Source organism: Bubalus bubalis, chromosome 3, assembly GCF_019923935.1.
Source record: "Bubalus bubalis isolate 160015118507 breed Murrah chromosome 3, NDDB_SH_1, whole genome shotgun sequence".
NCBI lineage: Eukaryota > Metazoa > Chordata > Mammalia > Artiodactyla > Bovidae > Bubalus > Bubalus bubalis.
The window spans coordinates 7,217,926-7,227,396 of record NC_059159.1 but is presented as its reverse complement, the minus strand read 5'-3'; the positions used below and the strand labels follow the sequence as shown (position 1 = coordinate 7,227,396).

General features: G+C 45.2%; 1 non-coding gene across 1 annotated transcript; it reads left to right on the top strand.

Annotated features, from left to right (window-relative positions):
* The first annotated feature begins 8,803 nt into the window (after positions 1 to 8,803).
* LOC112584059 lies at positions 8,804 to 8,906 on the top strand. Its single transcript, XR_003108415.1, has one exon. It is a non-coding gene; the product is annotated as a U6 spliceosomal RNA (small nuclear RNA).
* Positions 8,907 to 9,471: the final 565 nt, after the last annotated feature.

Sequence of the window (9,471 nt, the reverse complement as noted above, 5' to 3'; positions counted from 1 at the left end):
GGGTCCTCTACTCTGGCATATGCCAACGGGAGGAGGCAACCAGCTTCCTCCCAGTGCGGGAGAACACTGGCTTATCTACAGAGCGGGCACGTTAATCAAACAGGATGGAGCGCTTTACAGAAACAGTAAAACATCCTGCAGAGCAGTGCTGTTTGTCAGTGAGCAGTTAGGACTGCGGAGGATAACAGACGTGCTTCCTGAAACATAAACAGCTACTCTTGGTGCGCTCCGCCCTTCTCGGAAGAATACATTTTTCTGCTGGCCTCTGGGTCACTCTGGTTCACCTCCCACATCACTGGTTACTCCTTCTCATTCCCCCTTACTAGCTCCTCCTCTGTTCAGCACCCCAGATATCAGAGTAGGGAGGACCTCGTCTCTGCTCTGCTCGAGTCTCACGTAAGTCACATCACGTGGTCCAATTCAGTCTTGCCGTCCTAAATACCATGTATATGCTGGTGAGTCCCACACTTATATCAGGCTTAATCTCTCCTCTTCACCCCAGATTCACTTACTTGACAGCTCAGCTTAGATGTCTAATAGGCATCTCAAATTTATTTTTTTAAAAGATTTTTGATGTGGACCATTTTTCAAGTCTTAATTGAACGCATTACAGGATTGCTTCTGTTGTTTACGATCTGTTTTTTTTGGCTTCAAGACATGTGAACCCCTAGCCTCGGGACCACCAGGGCAGCCCCACAGGCATCTCAGATTTAAAGCATTCAAAGCCAAGTTCACGCCTCTTTCCTTTACCCACTCCTTTCTTCCACGTCCCCGCTGCACAGTAAGTGGCACTAGCAATACCCAGCTGCTCCAGCTAAAACCTGTCGTCTCTCATCCCTTCCCTTTCCTCACTTTCTGTATTCGACTATCAGCAAACTCTACGGGCTCTAACTCCAAACTACCATCCTAATTCATCCACTTCTCTCACTCCAACTCTCCCACTCTGGTCCAGGCCACTCTCAACACCTGCTGCACTACTGCAACACCTCCTAATTAGGACCCTGTTTCCTTCTCCAGCAACCCCCCACCCCACCAATCCAGTCTGCACAGTGGCCCGAGGGATCTTTTCATAGCATGACACACATCACATCACTTTACTGCTTGAAATCCTTGCATGGCTTCCCATCATACTTAGACTAAAATCTCAAGTCCTCACTATGATGTATTAGCTATCTATTGCTGTGTAACAAATTGCCTGCAAGTTTGGTGGGTTTTTTATGTTTGTCACGCTGCTGTGCAGCTTGTGGGATTTTCGTTCCCTGACCAAGGACTGAACCCAGGCCCTCGGCAGTGAAAGCACAGAGTCCAAACCACTGGAGCTCCAGGGAATACCCCTAAACTTGATATTTCAAAAACAGTGAGCATCTATTATCTCAGACAGTTTCGATTAATATGAGTCAGGAATCTGGGAGCAGCTTGGGTGGATGATTCTGACTCCCAATCTGACATGCCCCTAGTCAAGATCCCACTAGTTTTTCAATTTAAAAAAAAAACACATTCTCAATGATTTATTTATTTTTACTTTTTGGCCATGCTTTGAGGCATGTGAGATCTTAGTTACTGGACCAGGGATCCAACCCTCACCCCCTGCGTTGGAAATGCAGTCTTAACCACTGAACCATCAGAAAAGTTCCTTAAAAATTTTTTTTGAGTACTGATGTCTATCTTCTATATTTTCTTGTTTATTTGTTCATTGTCTGTCTCTTCCATGAGGACACAAGCCTCATCGGAACAGGAAATTGAGTCTATTTTGGTCACTTCTGCTTTCCCAGCACTTAGAACAGTGCCTGGCACATATTCATGACTTTGACAAATGAGCGAATGAAGGGCTTTCCAAGGTCTGATGAAGTATCTATAAGAATATGCACCTGCTTCGGACTTCATGCTTTCTAAGCATCCTCTGACAGAGACCTGAGTCTCATAACCAGCTAGGGGATGTCCTGGGAGACACATGTGACTGATAATAATATCGTAATAGTTAACCTTTAGGTTAACCCAAGGTTAATATTGTCAACCCTTGTGTAGGGTTTACTATGTACTATGAACTGTCTGGTCCATATAACTCATAATAACCCTATGAGGATAGAAATACTATCATTCCCATTTCAGAGGTCAGAAAAGTGAAGCCCAGAAGGTCCAAGTAGCTTACCACCAGATCACAAGGCTAATAAGTGACCAAGCAGGATTCAAGCCAGGCGGTCTGGCTCTAGAGGCCAAGTTTTTTTTTTTTTCAAACAGCTTTATTGAGATATAATTCATATGTCATACACAATTCACTCATTCAAAGGGTGTCATTCAATGGCTTTTAGTATGTTCACAGAGTTGTGCCACGTCACCACACCAATTAGAGAACATTTTCAGCACCCCAAAAAGACACCCCATTGCCCCTAACACTCAATTCCATTTGTTCCCAACCTCCTCCCCCAGTCTCAGTAAACCTAGTCTACTTCCTGTCTTTATGGCTTTGTTTATCCTGAACATTTCGTGTAATTGGAATTATACAGCCTGGGACCTTTTAAAAATTTATTTATTTTAGGTTCCACGAGGTCTTCATTGCTGTGCGCAGGTTTTCTCTTGTTGCGGCCACCAGGGGCTACTCTCTAGCAGCCCCTACTCTCTAAAGCACAGGCTTTAGGGCTTGCAGGCTCAGTAGCTGTGGCACAGGGGCTTAGTTGCTCCACAGCATGTGGAATCTTTCCAGACCGAGGATTGAACCCGTGTCCCCTGGCAGGTGGATTCTTAACCCCTGGACCACCAGGGGAGTCCCAGACTGTGATCTTTTGTGACTGCTTTATTTCACTCAGCACAATGTTTCTGAGGTTCATCCATGGTATGATATATACCAGCACTCCATTCCTTTTCATTATAGAGTAATTTTCTAGCATATGGATAGACCACATTTTGTTTACCCATTCATCAGCTGGTGGCCATTTGAGCTCTTTTCACTCCTTATCTATCATGAATAGTGTTGCTATGAACACGTGTGGATGTGTGTTTTTGTGTGGATGTGTTTTTCTTTGGTAGATAGCCACCTATGAGTGAGATTGCTGGGTCGTGTGGTACAGAAACCAGGCTCTTAAATGCTTCACTATACAGCCTCCTGTAGTGGATAAATACCTTGAGCCAAATGGTCAGTTTGGCTTAAATGATATCAGTCTTTTAAAAATATATATATAAAAAAATATTTATTTGGCCACCCTGGATCTTAGTTGCAGCATGTGGGATCTAGTTCCCTGACCAGGGATCAAACCCAGTCCCCCTGCATTGGGAACACAGAGTCTTAGTCACTGGACCACCAGGGGATGATATCAGTCTTGAGAGTCTTAACGCAACTGACTCCTGCCTGACCCTAGAATCTGATCACTTCCAGGTGACCCAAGAAGTGAGCAGTTGGCCTGAGAATGACAGAAAATGCCTCCAGAGGAAAAACTATTACCAGTTTCAGATTCCTTTATAAGGTCCTTCCCGAACAAGGCTTATGCTACTTAATTTTCTAAGAGGAGAGATGGATTTGAATCCATCCACCTGCATCGTCTTATCTATGGTCTTTTCGGGTCAGGGGCAGAAACATATGAGGTGACTGGTTAGTGTCTGGAGGTGCTGTCAATATCCGAAAGTAGAATATCCTTTTTTTCCAGAAAATTAGTCCTTTAGGGATCAAGTGCCACCGAGGTCTTTCCCAGTCCTTCAGCTCAGGCTTGAACCACCTGTCAGCCCCTGAGGACCGAGGCTCATCCACTCACCGTGATGGACATTTCTCCCCACTTCCAGGGTCAGGACGTGTAGATGGAAGCAAATTAGCTATGGGACTCTCAAGACCCACCAGCCTTAGAGAAAGATCAGAACAGGGACTTTCCTGGTGGTCCAGTAGTTAAGACTCCTCACTCCCAATGCAGTTCGATCCCTGGTCAGAGAGCTACATCCTACATGTCACAGCTGAGAGTCTGCATGCCACATCTAAGAAGCCTCATACCATGCACCAGCACTAAGACCCAGTACAGCCAAAATAAATCACTAAATAAAACATTAAAAATAAAAAAAGAAGGAGCAGGGCGGATTTGCCTGAGGGAAACACCTGGGACTACCCCTTCAGGTGTCTCTGCTGAGCTCTGGACAATCCTTTGTCAGGTTAGTGCTATCACACCCCTCAGCCCACCTTGCCCACCCACCACCTTGCCCACCTGAGGGGGCCAGCCTCAGGGGCCCGCTGGCGCAGTACGGACTGCAAGATCAATGTCAGTTCAGAAAGCAGGTGCCCCGGGGAGGCACTCCGGGGCTCAGGAGAAGACAGCCCCAAGCCTGAGCAGGTCACAGAGGGTGTAACTGCCAACGAACACAGGTTGTTGCCTTGGTTTTGTTTTGATTTTATCATGGGTGTGGTGAGTGTGGTGTTCAGAACCAAACGAACTTTAGTTTTGCCTGAATGTCTTTATTGGACTGAAGTTCAGGTCTATTTGCTGTTCTCATAATAAACCCTTGAATTCACTTGCCACCTTTCCTTTGGGTGAGAGTTGGACCATAAAGAAGGCTGAATGCTAAAGAATTGAAGTTTTTGAATTGTGGTGCTGGAGAAGACTCTTGAGAGTCCCTTGGAGAGCAAGGAGACCAAACCAGTCCATCCCTAAAGGAAATCAACCGTGAATATTCATTGGAAGGACTGATGCTGAAGCGCTAATATTTTGGTCACTTGCAAAGAGCCGATTCATTGGAAAAGATCCTGATGCGGGGAAAGATTGAAGACAAAAGAAGAGAGCGTCAGAGGATAAGAAGGTTAGATAGCATCACTGACTCAATTTACATGAATTTGAGCAAACTCCTGGGAGATAATGAAGGACAAGGCAGCTTGGCGTGCTTCAGTCCAGGGGGTCACAAAGGGTCAGACGTGACTTAGCGACATAACAACAGAGCGTTTTTTCACTGATGACCTAGGACATCCCTGTGAAATTGCCTACAGAGGTGATTAACATCTTATCATATCTGTAGCCTATAAGGCCGAAAAGTAGGACAAGCGGGCCAAGTGGTTTTGCTTAGGATCACGTAATAAATGGGCTGTGGGTTGAGGACTGAAAATAAGTCCTAAGCTTGTCATTCAACACACCCTGCCCACAGTCTGAGAGCTTAAGCCCAGTTTACAAGGGGAGGGGACACGTGGTGGGGGAGCAGATTCCTGGGGCCTGCACCCCCGTGCCCTCCGGATCCCAGTTGATTCAAACGTGCCCCTTCAGCTTCTAGACTGGAAGGGAAAATCCTGGCTTAACTTGAAGGTACAGTATGTAGCTGTCTTTGTTTTCCTTATCCTCGATAAACACCCAGGGGAATCCAGGCTATTCCATAGTTGCAGAAGAACAATTTGGCTCCAGTTATTCATGTGTAGTTGAAGATTTAGAAACTGAAAAAGTGATAAAGCCCAAATTTACCTGATTTGGTGGGGGGGAAGCGGAGGAAAAAACTCAATAAGAAAAAACACACAGTTTTCTATTTTTCTATTTGGCATTGTAATATCAATTGCTTGATAGAACTCATAATTCCCAAGTTAAGAATGATGTTTAAGAGGTCATCTAGGGGGAGAAATTATGTTCCTGAAAGATAAACATTTGAATTTCCCCTACCAAATGAATTCTCACTGAAAGAAGTATTGCTCCTAAAGGGGGGAAAAAATCAGTTCTTGGAAGATGAAAAAAACAAGATTTTGTAAGAGTTTGTGGTCTTCCAAAACTCACCTCTACCCTACACAATCTTATTTCTTAGTATTTAATTTCCTTCATGAAGGAGAAATTCAGTTTACTTTTTCCCTCTTGGGGGAAATTTTTTGTAAAAAAAAAAAAAGTTTAAAACACTGCTCTAGGACTTCCCTGGTGGTCCAGTGATTAAGAATCTGCCTGCTAATGCTGGGGACACCAGTTTGATCTCTGGTCTGGGAAGATCCCACTTGCTGCAGGACAACTAAGCCCATGCCCCACAAACTACTGAGCCCAAACTCTAGAGCCTGCACCCAGCAACAAGAGAGGCCACTGTGATGAGAAGCCTGTTCATTCACTGCAGCTAGAGAGCAGCCCACTTGTCGCAACTAAAGAAAGTCTGGGCGCAGCCATGAAGACCCAGTGCAGCCAAAAATAAACATAAGTAAAAAAAACAAAACAAAACAAAAAAAAAACACTGCTCTAAGAGAAGTTCCCATGTCTCATGGAAAGACTCCTTCAGCCACAGAACATCTCTAGCTGCGATTTTGTCTAGAAGTCTTGATTATTACTTGGGAGTCAGACTTCCAGGGTCGCAGCACTGGAATGGTGGCAATCAGTCCTGCATAGCCTGGAGGGTAGCATCATGCTAGGATCTGTCAGGGCCATGGGTGAGCACTGAGAAAGGAGAGCTTCCCAGGGCTCAGGCTGTCTTCTTCCCCTTTGCTTCCACACGGCTCACTCCAGGGGTTGCTCCCATTTGCAAATGGTTAATTTCAAGAGCATCACGAATACAAACTTTGAGAAGGAAGGTGGGAGAATCTCCCTTAAATGTTGTGTTGATGCTAACACCGAATCATTGTGACCCTCGTTATTTAAAATCAAATATAAGTCCCAAAGGCTTCCCTGGTGGCTCAGTGGTAAAGAATCTGCCTGCCAATGCAGGAGCCTCAGGACACTAGGGTTCAATCCCTGGGTTGGGAAGATCCCCTGGAAAAGGAAATGGCAACCCACTCTAGTATTCTTGAAATCCCACAGACAGAGGAGCCTGGCGGGCTATAGTCCATGGGTTGCAAAAGAGTTGGACACAACTTAGTGACTAAACAACAACAACAACATGTGTCCCAAAACACTTGACCTTGGACAGAACCTTCAGACCAAGAACCTTCCTTGCTGCTGTTTCCCAGGGTCTGTTATTCAAAGGCAGCCCACTGAAGGTGGTTGCTTGGGGGGTCGGGGTGGAGAGAGAGGTACTTGGACTGGAGGTGGACAAGGACCCACTCTTGACCAAATGAGATGACGCACGTGAAGATCCTGGGTTAGATGAGATAATGCACTTGAAGATGCGTGGCTTGCAGTATCTGACTTTCAGAATCTTAGTTCCCGACCAAAGGATTGAATATCTGCAATGCAAGCACAGTCTTAACCACTGGACCACCAGGGAATTCCCTGTGAAGATGCTTTTATGCTGCAAAACTATATAAAGTATTTCATAAATCCTCTCCCTAACGGTGTGAATAAGCTACACGAAGCAAGGCAAGTTTATTTAAGGGTGATGACCAGATCCTTGCCTTGATTTCAACACAAAAACTTGGAACAATTGATGGCTCTTTATAAAACTTCTTTGCTATCTTTGGGTTATAGGGGCTTCATGAGAGTGTGTGATATACTGTCAGCTGTCAGTCCACCTGGCCTTCTGCGGCCTCATCTCGAATTGCTGGCTGCTTAGCTATTTTTCATTGCAATCCCGTCTTTTCTTCTGTGTCCATAGAAACTAGCAGTTATGCGGGGACTTGTCCTTTCACGGGGCCTTTAAGATTCTCACAGCTTTGCTCTGAGCCCGAGAGCTTTCCAGCTTTAGCCAGATATAGGGCTGGTGCACGTACTGGTGGTGTCTTCAAACTCGAAGCAGAAGTGTCCCCTTTTCCATTTGAATGCTGCCTGAGATGTGTCCCACTGATAGGCTCCTGGCTCAGGATTTGCTTGCGGGGGATCAGAGGCTTCAGACTTCGATAAGCCCATGAGTCAGTCATTCTGCATAATAATCAGTGCCCCCAACACGAAAAGACACATGTACTGAGAACCCAGCTTTCCTTTGGCCGAAGAATGTGCATTAAATCTGTTTCATCACTTTTGCAGCTTTTAAGGGCTTGTTTGACAAAGGAGTTTGTGAGAAAGTTCCTACTAAGTTTGGCAGCTGACACATCAGTGTTCTTTCAGCTACGGAGGCAGCAGGCTGTGAGGGTGACAAGTGGGGCCCAGGGCTTCCCTGGTGGTCCAGTGGCTAAGAATCCTCCTGCCTGTGCAGGGGATGTGAGTTCGATCCCTGATGGTGGAAGATTCCACACGCCGAGGGGCAACTAAGCGCACGAGCCGCAGCTACTGAAGCCTGTGCTCCTAGAGCCCGTGCTCCGCAACAGGAGAAGCCACCACACGAGGAACCCCCTCACTGCAACTAGAGAAAGCCTGTGCCAGCAGTGAAGACCCAGCACAGCCATAAATAAATACATAAAGATTTTTAAAATAACAATAAAGCATTCTTTAAAAAACAAGTGAAAATGTTAGTCACTCAGTCGTGTCCGACTTTTCGGGACCCCATAAACTGTAGCCTGCCAGGCTCCTCTGTCCATGGAATTCTCCAGGCAAGAATCCTGGAGTGGGTTGCCATTCCCTTCCCCAGGGGATCTTCCTGACCCAGGGATCGAACCCCGTGTCTCCCACATTCCAGGCAGATTGTTACTGGGGCCCAGTCAATTAAACCCATGTTTGAATAGCAGACCTGATACTTACCAGCTATGGGACCTCTCTCTCGAAGCCTCGGTTTCTTCACCTGTAGAATTTGGGTAACTAGAGAAACTTCTCACTGATTTGTGCCTTTGTTTGGTTGGTTGGTCATGCCATGCAGCTTGTGGGATTTTAGTTCCCCCACCAGGGATTGAACCTGGGCCCTTGGCAGTGAGAGCAAGGAATCCCAACCAGAAAGTGAGATAATGAACAGAAGATGCTGAGCCCAACGCCTAGGCCACGGTGAGTGTTTAGTCAAAGGCAGATGCTGTCCTTGTGAAATGGGCAGCTGAGTAAGACGGAGGGAAAAATCTGACTTGGAAGAAAAGGAGTTAAGTGGTGTGCTTTGGCAGCACACATCCTAAAATTGGAGCGATGCAGAGAATATTAGCACGGCCCCTGTGCAAGGATGACATGCAAATTTGTAAAGTGTTCCATAGTTTTGAATTTCTGTATGACTCAGGAAACTCAACCTGGGGTTCTGGAACAATCTAGAGGAGTGGGAAGGGGTGAGATGTGAGAGGGAGGGGGTGTATGTATGTATACCTATGGCTGATCCATGCATTATGGCAGAAACCAGCATAATATTGTAAAGCAATTATCCTTCAATTAAAAATAAATAATTTTTTTAAAAAAAGAAAATAAAAAAGGAGTTAAGTGAAATTCCACACAGAGTTTTATAAACCTTATGTTAAAAAAATTATCATATTTATTTTGGAATATACCTATTCATGCACATGAATAATTCAAAAGAAACAAAGAAGGGTGAAAAATAGGTCTTCCTCCCACCCCTCATCTCACAGTTCCCCTCTGTGAGGCAACTAATTTGCTAGTTTCCTGAGAATCTTCCCAGAAATTTTCAATATTGAAAAAAATTTGTTTGAAATAGACTCACAGACTTAGAAATCAAAGTTATGGTTGCCAAAGGGGAAAGAGATAAATTAGGAGTTTGGAATTAACAGATACCTCCTACTATAAATAAAATAGGACTTCCCTGGCATACCAGCGC